This window comes from Rhinopithecus roxellana, chromosome 4, assembly GCF_007565055.1.
Source record: "Rhinopithecus roxellana isolate Shanxi Qingling chromosome 4, ASM756505v1, whole genome shotgun sequence".
Taxonomy (NCBI): Eukaryota; Metazoa; Chordata; class Mammalia; order Primates; family Cercopithecidae; genus Rhinopithecus; species Rhinopithecus roxellana.
This window is the reverse complement of record NC_044552.1, coordinates 168,968,126-168,979,797: the sequence shown is the minus strand read 5'-3', so window position 1 is coordinate 168,979,797 and position 11,672 is coordinate 168,968,126. Positions and strand designations below refer to the sequence as shown.

Genomic DNA, 11,672 nt, shown 5'->3' with positions numbered 1-11,672 from the left:
CCAGTCTGGGCTACATAGCAAAACCTTGTCTCTACATGAAATTTTAAAATTGGCCAGACACGGTGGCTCATGCTTGTAGTCCCAGCTATTCGGGAGACTGAGGCAAGAGGATGTCTTGAGCCTGGGAGGCAGACGTTACAGTGAGCCAAGATCAAGCCATTGCACTCCAGCTTGGGCAACAGAGTGAAACCCTGTTGCAAAAAACAAAAATTAAGCCAAACACCAATTAAGATTCTTTAATTGCTAAACTTATCATAAGTACCATCAAAAGCAAATTTAAATTATAGAGAAAATATTGCCAATAAAGCTTTAATCCATAAAATATTTGTGGCTTAGTTAATTCTTCAAACACATTTATGGTTTAAGAGTATTAACGTGGCATGCTATGATCCAGAGAAAGAAATTGCAGTTATCCTTTCTTTAAACTTCTTAGAAAAAGAACACTTTCTAAAATGAGGTTGCCATATATATCCAGGAGCACTGCTTTTCCCTAACTGAAAGGTTACATCATCTGCTGGCCACCCACCCCTAGGTACCTCTGAGAATAGCGTAATAACATACCAGGCTAATGAGAAGATTCTCATTATGCTCTCACAAGTATGAAAACTTATGCTGATAAAAATAACTAGTGCCGTCATGACTTAACCACAAATTTTGTTTGTGTTTTTTTGTACATTAATCATTATTTAATAGACCACAGATGTGTCAAATAGCAATTTTCTAAACACTGACTTAATTTTTTTTAATTAGTGAAGTCAGTTGAAAATGCCAGTGTGTTGAAAGAAAACTCTGGGTGCTAAAAATGATTTAATTTTCTATACCTAAATTCTGCACAGAACTTGATTTAGGGCCTCATTATCTTGTTCTTAGAAAGAGAATTTTTGCATGGTTAATTTAGTAGGTAAAGTTATATGACCATCTTTTCTAAATATACTATATCTGACCTGACCTAAAACAAAAGTCAAATAATCAGATGCAAGGTGTACCGAATCAAAACTTCCTCAGAAATGATGTGCAAAATACAAAGTTGTTCATTTCTCCTGAAATATCTTTTTAAATTTTCAAAGTCAATTGACTAGACTTGCACAGAAAATAATATTCAGAAAAGTTGAGATGTGGCCAGGCTCAGTGGCTTATGCCTGTAATCCCAGCACTTTGGGAGGCCGAGGCGGGTGGATGACTTGAGGTCAGGAGTTTGAGACCAGCCTGGTTACATGATGAAATCCTGTCTCTACTATAAAAATACAAAAATGACCCAGGCTTGGTGGCATGTGCCTGTAATCCCAGCTACTCAGGAGGCTGAGGCAGGAGAATCACTTGAGCCCAGGAGGCAGAGGCTGCAGTGAGCAGAGATTGTACCACTGCACTCCAGCCTAGGTGACAGAGGGAGACTCTGTCTCGAAAAAAAAAGAAGAAGTTGAGATTTGTCCAAAGATATTCTTATTAAAACTGTCAGAGTATACCCTAGTGAGAGAGGAAAAAGAAAAAAATCAGATTGAAAGTTTAGCCAGGGTGTGAGTAAACTCAGGATGTGACATTACATAGTAGTGGGAAGTCATGAGCAAAGACGCATTTTCCTCAAAATAGAAAGGAGATAAGTAATGTTAAAAGCAAGGAGCTCTTAGAGGAAAAAAAGTTGCCTAGTGTTCTATGTGTGAGTCTACCAAAATGGAACTATGATATGAAAATCATATCATAGTTCCATTTTTCTTTCCTGTGTCAGTGAATTCATGTATTTGGCAGAATCCATAAATGATCTTCTTGCTTACGGATATTATTTTTATTACAGTGAGTAGAAAGATGGCCACAGGGGAAAATGACCAGAGAAGCTACCAAAACACGAAATACTGCCAACGTGTGAAGACAAGGTTGCATACATTTTAAATTCATTCACTCAATGTCTTTAAATTTCTTATCAAGTCCTAAGAATGATACAATGGACTTTGGGGACTCAGAGGAAAGGGTGGGAGGAGGCAAGGCATAAAAGACTACACATCAGATGCAGTGTACACTGCCCGGGTGACGGATGCACCAAAATCTCAGAAATGACACTAAAGAACTTATTCATGTAACCAAACATGACCTGTTCCTCCAAGTGGTGAGAAAACCTATTGAAATTTTAAAAGAAATGTTAAAATTAAAAAAAAAAGTCAAAATAAAATATCATACCAGAATTAGGACAAAATATCAGACAAAAACTAAAAAGAGCTCACCACCTTAAAAAAAATCTAAAGGATGTATTTCAGAGAGAAGTATTCTCAGACAGAAACTATGAGATATAAGAAGGAATCAACAGCAAAAATAGAATAAATGTAAACCACTGGCTGAAAGAAAATTTCATGCCAAGTGAAAGTAATTTATTTAAGATGTTTTTTAAGTGATCAGAAAATATCTAACCTAAATAAAATGAAAGAGTGAATTTTTATCCGGATAAGTTATTTCCACTACTGATTCTTTAAACACCTTTTAAAAAGTAATAAATATTCCACTGGCATTGCTGTTTTATACCTTCAGCTATCATGAGCATCACTGTCCATTGTCAATTTCTTATGATCATCACACTGCTTACTATGGCTGTGATAATGTATCATGGTAAACTTAAAATACACATGCACACACTCATACACACATTTAGCTAGACAGTAATAATAGTCACATTTAAAAAAAATTTGTTGCTACTGAATAATATTTTCTTCCAAAGTGTCACAACAGTTACATAAAGCATTCCCAGAGTCAGAACCTTCAGAAAATAAAGCAAATTATTTTCTTGATGCAAATCCTCCATGTAAATGTCTTTCCTAAAGGTGTGGCCTACCTACCTCTCCACCATGGCAGTATCATAGTCAGTGAGGTTTATCTAATGTGTGATTATTGCTAATTGAAAACTTCCCAATATCTCACCATGATGACTTGAAATGTAGTCAGCATGGGCAATTTTTGAGTGTCTTTATGGAGACTGAACAAAAGAAAATAAATAAATAATGATAATAAGGCATGGCCAAGAGAAAATGCATTATATTCAGAGCATATTATGAGAGTCATTTTTCTGGGTACCTTTTTCCTATGAATTAATTTCACCATGCCAACCCTTACCATATGGACTGGGCATGCTGGCTTACACCTGTAATCCCAGCACTTTGAGAGGTAGAGGCAGGTGAATTACTTGAACCTAGCAGTGCAAGACCAGCCTGGGCAACATGATGAAACCCCGTCTTTAGAAAAGATACAAAAAAAATTGGCCAGGCATGGTGGTATGTATCTGTAGACCCAGCTACTCCGGAGGCTGAGGTGGGAGGATCACTTGAGCCTGGGAAGTCAAGGCAGCAGTGAGACGAAATTGAGCCACTGCGCTCCAGACTGGGGGACACAATGAGAACCCTGTCCCCCCTCGCCTCCCAAAAAAACCATGATGAACACTGAGTCCAAAGACATGTTTTTTTTCTTGATTACTTACAACTACTAAATAATCTATATCTCCTGATTCTAAAATTCTATGTTGCAGCTATTGTTGCATGTGTATTCTGTTTTTTAAGCTCTAAATATCAAAAGAATTTGGATTATATGGCACCTAATAAAATCTGGTATAACAGTGAATCCATGAATTAGCAACATAGCCATGATTTAAGATTTTTTTTTTTTCTCTTTGGAGACAATGTCTTTTGTACATGCTGGAGTGCAAAGGCATAATCACAACTCACCACAGCCTCAACCTCCAGGGCTCAAGTGATCCTCGCACTTCAGCTTCCAGAGTAGCCAGGCCTACAAGCACATGTCACCACGCCTAGCTTATTTTAGTAAATTTTTTGCAGAGATGGGGTTTTGCCATGTTGCCCAGGCTGGTCTCGAACTCCTGAACTCAAGCAGTCAGCCTGCCTCAGCCTCCCAGAGTAATGAAATTACAGGTATGAGCCAACATGCCAAGCCTTTGTTTCTGTTTCAAATTTACGAACTGCAACCAGTTTCTAACAGTCTTTAGTATCCCAAATGTCCACAAAACTGAAACATTTTAAATTTTCAATCAATGAAATATGCACACAGTACAATATTCTATGATATTCCAAAGGAACTAAAAATTATACAAAGAAAAACAGTCTTTTTTCTCACACTACCACTCAAATCCTCTTCCAAAATACAATCACTTTGACTGTATTTTATATTCTTTTAAAAGTAATCTACGTATTTAAAAGTAGATACATAAACACTATGGAGATGTATAATTCGAAAAGTAAAGAGTGTGGTGTCAAAAATGCAACATTCTCCTCCTAAAGCAACAAAATAAAACAACAAACACACACGCACACAAATGTAAGTAAAGACGTAGGTAAAAGGTAACATGAAAACCTTGGTAATTAATGATGCAGTCATAACAGAAAATAAAAAGATAAAGACAGCAATGGTGATGTTATGCAGGCAAAACAAAAGCCTTGGGAGAAAACTCCTTTGCCTTTGCAATGTGGTGGGGTGGAAATCATACTGACTTTGTTGTTAGATAGATCTAGATTTAAATCCTATGATAGCCCCTTATTAGCTACATGGCCTTGGGCAAAATAACTAGTTCTCTGTTTCATTTTCAACTTCAAAAGTGTAATAACAGGTAACAGATCATAATGTAGTCTTGAGGAGAGGGTGTTTGTATGAGATTTTGCATATAAAATTCTATTTTTCACTGCTTTGAAGATCATAGACTTAAACATCTTTCATAGCCCCCTTTTTGTTTGTTTGTTTTTAGAAACAGTGTCTTGCTCTGCTGCCCAGGCAATGGTGTGGTCTTGGCTCACTATAGCCTTGACCTCCTGGGCTCAAGAAATCCTCCCAGCTTAGCCTCTCAAGTAGCTGGGAATAGAGGCACATACCACCACACCCAGGCTATTTTTTTTTTTTTTTTTTGTAAACACAAGGTCTCACTATGTTGCCCAGGCTGGTCTCAGACTCCTGCCTCAAGTAATCCTCCCTCCTTGGCCTCCCAAACTGTTGGGATTACAGGCCGGACCCATCATGCCCAGCCTCATGGCTCTTTTTAAAAAGAAAAATAGCCGGGCGCGGTGGCTCAAGCCTGTAATCCCAGCACTTTGGGAGGCCGAGACGGGCGGATCACGAGGTCAGGAGATCGAGACCATCCTGGCTAACACGGTGAAACCCCGTCTCTACTAAAAATACAAAAACTAGCCGGGCGAGGTGGCGGGCGCTTGTAGTCCCAGCTACTCGGGAGGCTGAGGCAGGAGAATGGCGTGAACCCGGGAGGCGGAGCTTGCAGTGAGCTGAGATCCGGCCATTGCACTCCAGTCCGGGCGACAGAGCGAGACTCCGCCTCAAAAAAAAAAAAAAAAAAAAAAAGAAAAGAAAAATAAACAATGCAACAACAGCAGTCAAGCAGGTAGAGTAAAACTGCACGACCTCACAGTAATGCAAAATCCCATGTAAAATGCAATTAGGAATCATCTCCTAGGCCCCCGAACCTCCCAGCCAGCCAACTGCACAGGCTCACCTGTCATTTTATTATCCCTGCAATAATCTGAGTCTTTCCTTTTCTTACTGACATTTTTTTAACCTCACTTATAGCAATACAATGGGGTTCCCATATATAAAAAAATTAAGATAATTTCCACTATGAATACAGTAATAATCCCATAACTTAAATAAAAAGCTAAATTACCTTCAATATACTGTTTTTGATCCTGAAACTAAAATTAAATATATATACACACATACTCCATTTACCAAAGCAGATGGAAATAAAATATATTTTAGAACTATGACCATTTGCAACAAAAACTTTCTAATGGCTAATTTGGAAATATTCAGAAGAATTTGTTATCTAGGATAATAGAACATTCCATTTTACCAGATGACTGCAGGTTTATTGTACATATGAGAAAGTTCAACTGGAAAATTATGCTGTTTGTGGACTTGTGTATCCAATTAACTTTGAGTCAGTCAGTTATTTGACCTAGAGGCTTGCCTAGGAGCCACACCCTCATTTGTAATCTACACCATTAATCTAATGTCACTGAAATGTATTGCATCATTCCCTTGATACTGATTTTACATGGATATTTGATTTTCTCGACATAAAGTTATTAAATTTTAAAAATGAACAAATAAATACAGAAAGCCTATGTTGTCATCAGTAACAAGAATTTATTGAAAGTTTTTTTCTTTCCCTCTCTTGCACTACCAGAAAAAATGCAGGGAGGGAATTAGTGACAAGCTCAGGCCTTGGATTCGTCTGCACCAACTCTCCCAGATAGCCTTGAAAGAAGAATAAATATGAGTGATTCTGACAGGAACCCTATGAACACAGCAGTTAGGTAATTTTTTCACAAATTCCACATATCTGTGGCAGTGACTATATTAATATAGAAACAAGGGCAAAGAAAATTACCATTCTTTATGAAACTGTTCACAGTAAGTGTTATAAACAAATATTATAAACAAGATCATGATAAGCTCTGCTGAATCAGAAATGTACACGCATATCTGGTTCAGGGTCAATAAGCATAAACATTTTTCAAAAAACAGTCGGTCAATTGCATGAATTTGTTAACTGCTAGAACCACACTTTTGAACACCAGTATTTACCTACTAAGAAATTATTTTTCTTTTTTTAAATTTTTTGTTTTGTAAAAAACACTACACACCTGTTAGAGCCTACTTACAAATTACAAGAAATGACTTAAGAGACTACTGTAGAAAACATATTTTTAAAACACATTTTAAAATTTAGAGTAACTACTGGCTTTTGAAAATGGCACACATTTTTAATAGAATATACCTAAATTAGTTTCTATGATGTTTAATAATTTTCAGAATAATTTATATGAGCACAGAGACCTATGATAAAGATTAATATCAAAGATAGCAGTAATAAAATTAGTAATCAATGATATAAAAAATAAATACAATTATTTATATCTAGGTTCCATCGCATTCCCACCTCTTTTTACTCTCTTTAAAGTTCCCTCTAGTTCCAAAGAATGTTCCAAGTTTAGGGAGAACACTCAGTAATGTCCACTGATATTAAATATCTCAGTTACTTTAAATAATTAGGACCTTTTTTTTTTTTTTTTTTGAGATGGAGTCTCACTCTGTCACCCGGGCTGGAGTGCAGTGGTGCAATCTCAGTTCACTGTGCAACCTCTGCCTCCTGAGTTCAAATGATTCTCATGTCTCAACCTCCCAAATAGTTGGGACTACAGGGATGCACCACCACACCCAGCTAATTTTTGTATTTTTTTAGTAGAGACAGGGTTTCACCATATTGACTATGTTGACCAGGTCTCAAACTCCTGACCTCAAGTTTTCTGACTGCCTCAGCCTCCCAAAGTGCTGAGATTACAAGTATGAGCAACTGTACCCGGCCAAGATTCTTATTATCTGCTGTTAGTAACGGCATCTAAAATTTATTGCATATCTGTAAGTCAATATATATACTTAATTTAATCTTCCTAACAAACTTATGAGTTAACTATTAGGATTCTTTATGGAATAGATAAAGAAAATAGGATTTGGAGAAGCTAAGAAGCTTGCCAAAAGTTCCATAACTCATGGGTGACTAAGATCAGAACTCTGGTCTAGTCGACCCATTCTTCTCCAGTCAACAATCACTGTCTCATGAGCACTGGCCAAATATAAAATCTGGAAAAAAAAAAGATAATTTTCTATAAAGGGGTTTACGATGTTACTGGTGGTTTTGGTTTTTGTTTTTTTGAGACAGAGTCTTGCTCTGTCACCCAGGCTGGAGTGTAATGGCACGATCTCGGCTCATTGCAACCTCCACCTCTGAGGTTCAAGTGATTCTCCTGTCTCAGCCTCGTTAGTAGCTGAGATTACAGGCATGTACCATCAAGCCTGGCTAATTTTTTGTATTTTAGTAAAGAGGGAGTTTCACCATGTTGCCTGATCTCGAGGGTGATCTCGAACTCCTGAGCTCAAGTAATCCACCCGCCTCGGCCTCCCAAAGTGCTAAGATTACAGGTGTGAGCCACCACGCCTGGCTTGTTACTGGTGGTGTTTGCAGGATTTTTCTTTGAATTAAAAGATTCAGACTTCATAATCATCTTTAAAGTATCCTATATCTAACAGTTAGTAAGAATTGTTACCTGTATATCACATAAATCTTTAAAATGCTTTGTGAGTTCCTTGGACGTTTTGAAAGAGATACACTAAGTTTGCTGTGTAGTGTACAAATTCCCCACTTAAGTTTCTGGTAGTTTGGCTTAAAATGAGACCAAAAGATTCAGTAAATGCCATTCTATCCAGCACTTTAAATAACATTTAAAATGTTATATATATAATTACATCCTAATTTTTGACAATAATAGGTTAAATTAATGGTGGCTATTATTGTAATATCAAAATAAATATTAAAATTAGACCAAATTTAATTAAACTATTTTAACTGGAATTATTAAGGAAGAAATAGTTTTTTTTTGTTTTGTTTTTTTTTTTGAGACGGAGTCTCGCTCTGTTGTATAAACAGGAGTACAGTGGCCGGATCTCAGCTCACTGCAAGCTCCACCTTTCGGGTTCACGCCATTCTCCTGCCTCAGCTTCCCAAGTAGCTGGGACTATAGGCGCCCGCCACCTCGCCCGGCTAGTTTCTTTTTATTTTTTAGTAGAGACGGGGTTTCACCGGGTTAGCCAGGATGATCTCGATCTCTTGACCTTGTGATCCGCAGGTCTCGGCCTCCCAAAGTGCTGGGATGACAGGCTTGAGCCACCGCGCCCGGCAGAAATAGTTTTTAAGTACTTTTATTTTTTAATTTTTTTCTGAGACAAAGTCTCACTCTGCTACCCAGACTGGAGTGCAGTGGTAAGATCACAGCTGACTGCACCCTTTATCTTCTGGGCTCAAGAGATCTTCCTGCCTCAGTCTCCTAAGTAGCTGGGACTGCAGGTGTGAGTCACCACACCCAGCTAATTTTTAAATTTTTGTAAAACTGAAGTCTCACTATGTTGCCCAGGCTGGTCTCAAACTCCTAGGCTCAAGTGATCCTCTTGCCTCAGCCTGGCAAGTGCTGAAATTACAGGTGTGAGCCACCGAGCCTGGCCTTATACAAGTAAGTTTTATAAAAAGTTTAGATTAGGTATTTTATTTAATCCCTCTTAAGTTGGACAAAGATCCTGAATACTGTTCCTTGGGAGCCATTTGCTGCCTGACTTCTGCCTGTTTTTTTACTTATTTTTATGAGACAGGGTCTTAACCCTGTTGCCCAGGCTGGAGTGCAGAGATCATGCTCACTGCAGCCTCAAATTTCTGAGCTCAAGTGGTCCTACCTCAGCCTCTGAATAGGTGGGACTACAGGTATGTGCTATCATGCCTGGCTTTTTTTTTTTTTTTTTTTTTTTTTTTCATAGAGACATTTTCAGAGTCTCTTTTGTAGAGTCTTGCTGTTCTGCCCAGGCTGGCCTTGAACTCCTCAGCTCAAGCCATCCTCCTGTCTCAACCTCTCAAAGTGAGAATCACAGGCATGTACCACCTCACCCCACCCTCTTCCTGTTTTTTTTTTTGTTTTTTGTTTTGTTTTGTTTTGTTGGTTTTTGGTTGTTTTGTTTTTGGTTTTTTTTGTTTGTTTGTTTGTTTGTAGAGACAGGGTTTCACCATGTTGTCCAGGCTGCTCTTGAACTCCTGAACTCAAGCGATCCACCTACCTTGGCCTCCCAAAGTGCTAAGAATGCAGTCAAGAGACAATGCATGTCTGGTCTCTGCCTGTTTTAATGTGTAAGAATGGAGGTTCCATATGCCAGTTTTTTTAGAAGCTTTCATTTGAGGCCCGATAGGCATATTCCTAGTCAAAGAGAAACTGATCTTTTTCCCTTTTTGGTCACTGCCACCCTTCTCTGTAGACAGGTATTGCTTATTCATCACCATTGCTTGCTTCTGCGGGACACTGACCTCTGCTTGTTATCTCCATCACATAGCTTCTCTGCTTTCTTTATTTTTTTATTATTTGTTTATTTATTTGTTCATCTGTATATCTTCAACTGTTTCTCCTGCTCTTCTTGGCACTCACCCCACAAATGTAGTATTTTGCAGACTTCATCAGCCCATCATAGTAATTATTTCTTTTTTTATTGATGAAGCAGATAGGAAGAAACCCTTGTTTAAGCTTTCTACTCTTCACAGGCATATTCATTGTTTCAGGAATTCAGGGGAGGTTTTTTGCTCTGAAAGGCTTTTGTCCTGTCTACATCTGGGATCAAAGCTATCCTGATGTGATAAGTCCAATTTGTATCAACATAGCTAAACTATAACTACATTTCCCAGAATCTTCTTCCCTGCATATTCTTATTTAGCATGATCCATAGGAAGCATCTTACAAAGAAGCCTGAAGTGAAAGACTGACCATATTACTTTACACTCAGGCCAGCACAGGGCCTGATACATCTTATGCACATTTATGCTTTTCTGCTAGCTTATGGATTGGGAGGGGGGCAGGAGCTATGCCAACGGCATCTCCAGCTCCTGCTGGGCCTCCTGCTTCAGCTTCTTTAAATCCTGAGCCAGGTGCATATTGAAGGGATCCAGCTTCTCCTGCAGGATGCCTCATTAATGGAAGCTGGAAGTTCAGAGGTAGTGATAGGATCAACTATACACCATCACTTTCCTACCTCAGGGCTTTATCACTTTTTCAGCTTTGTGTAAGGAATTTTGATCACTCCCCATTTCACTCTAGTATATTACATTTGATGCTATCATGCCAATTGGATCTAGTCAGCAGGAAGTAGCAATGATGCCAGACATAATGGTGGGACAATTGTATGCCAGCACGTGAGAAACGCATCCTACAAAAATTCAGTAAGATTACCAGGGGTGAGTTGTCTGGGACATATGTCTTCCAAAATGAATTACAAGTTGCTATATCTGGATCCTTCTACCTTTAAAAAAGTGTCACAATGCCACTGGACCACTTTAGATTTTGAAGGCAATGTATACCTCATTTGGAATTACAACTACACCCCATTTACAGAGCAACCTGCAAATCTGTCAGTGTTTAGGGAGGCCCAGAATAGAAGAAGTCTTTGCAACAGGCCCAGGCTGCCATGCAAGCTGCAATGCACTTAGACTCTATGACCTTACAGATCTAAAGGTACTTAAAGCATCAGTAATGGACAAGGATATTGTATGGATGGAGACTTTGACAGTCTCTCATAAATGGAATACAACACAAACTGCTAGGATTTGGTAGCAAAGCTATGCCATCTTTAGTAGAACACTACTACTACTACTACTCTTCTTTTACAAAACTAAATTCTCACTTGCTACTAACCCTTAGTAGAGGCTGAACCCTTAAAAATAGGCCACTAACTTACTATATGACCTGTGTGCACATCATGTCCTTTATGGCCCACTAAGCCATAAGGTTGGATATGCATAGCAGTACTACAGAGTCAAATAAAAGTGGTATGCACAAGATCTGCCTTGATGAAGTCCTGAAGACACAAGGAAACTGCATGGGCAAGTAGCACAAATACTCATAACCCACATTTCTGAAGCACAGTCTTCTTTCTCTCAAACTGCACCTATGTCCTTAAGGGAATTTTCTATCACCAGCTAATTGGGGAAGAAAAGATGGAGACCTGAGTTACAGATGGTTCTGCATGACCAACTGGCTTTACCTGAAAGTGAACAACTGCAGCTCCAATCAGAGGAGCCCCCTTGGTAACTAAGA

The 11,672-nt window shown here is 38.5% G+C and overlaps 1 non-coding gene across 1 annotated transcript; it reads left to right on the top strand.

Annotated features, from left to right (window-relative positions):
* The first annotated feature begins 2,817 nt into the window (after nt 1-2,817).
* LOC115897062 lies at nt 2,818-2,956 on the top strand. The gene has a single exon (XR_004057010.1). It is a non-coding gene; the product is annotated as a U4 spliceosomal RNA (small nuclear RNA).
* The last annotated feature ends 8,716 nt before the right edge of the window (nt 2,957-11,672 follow it).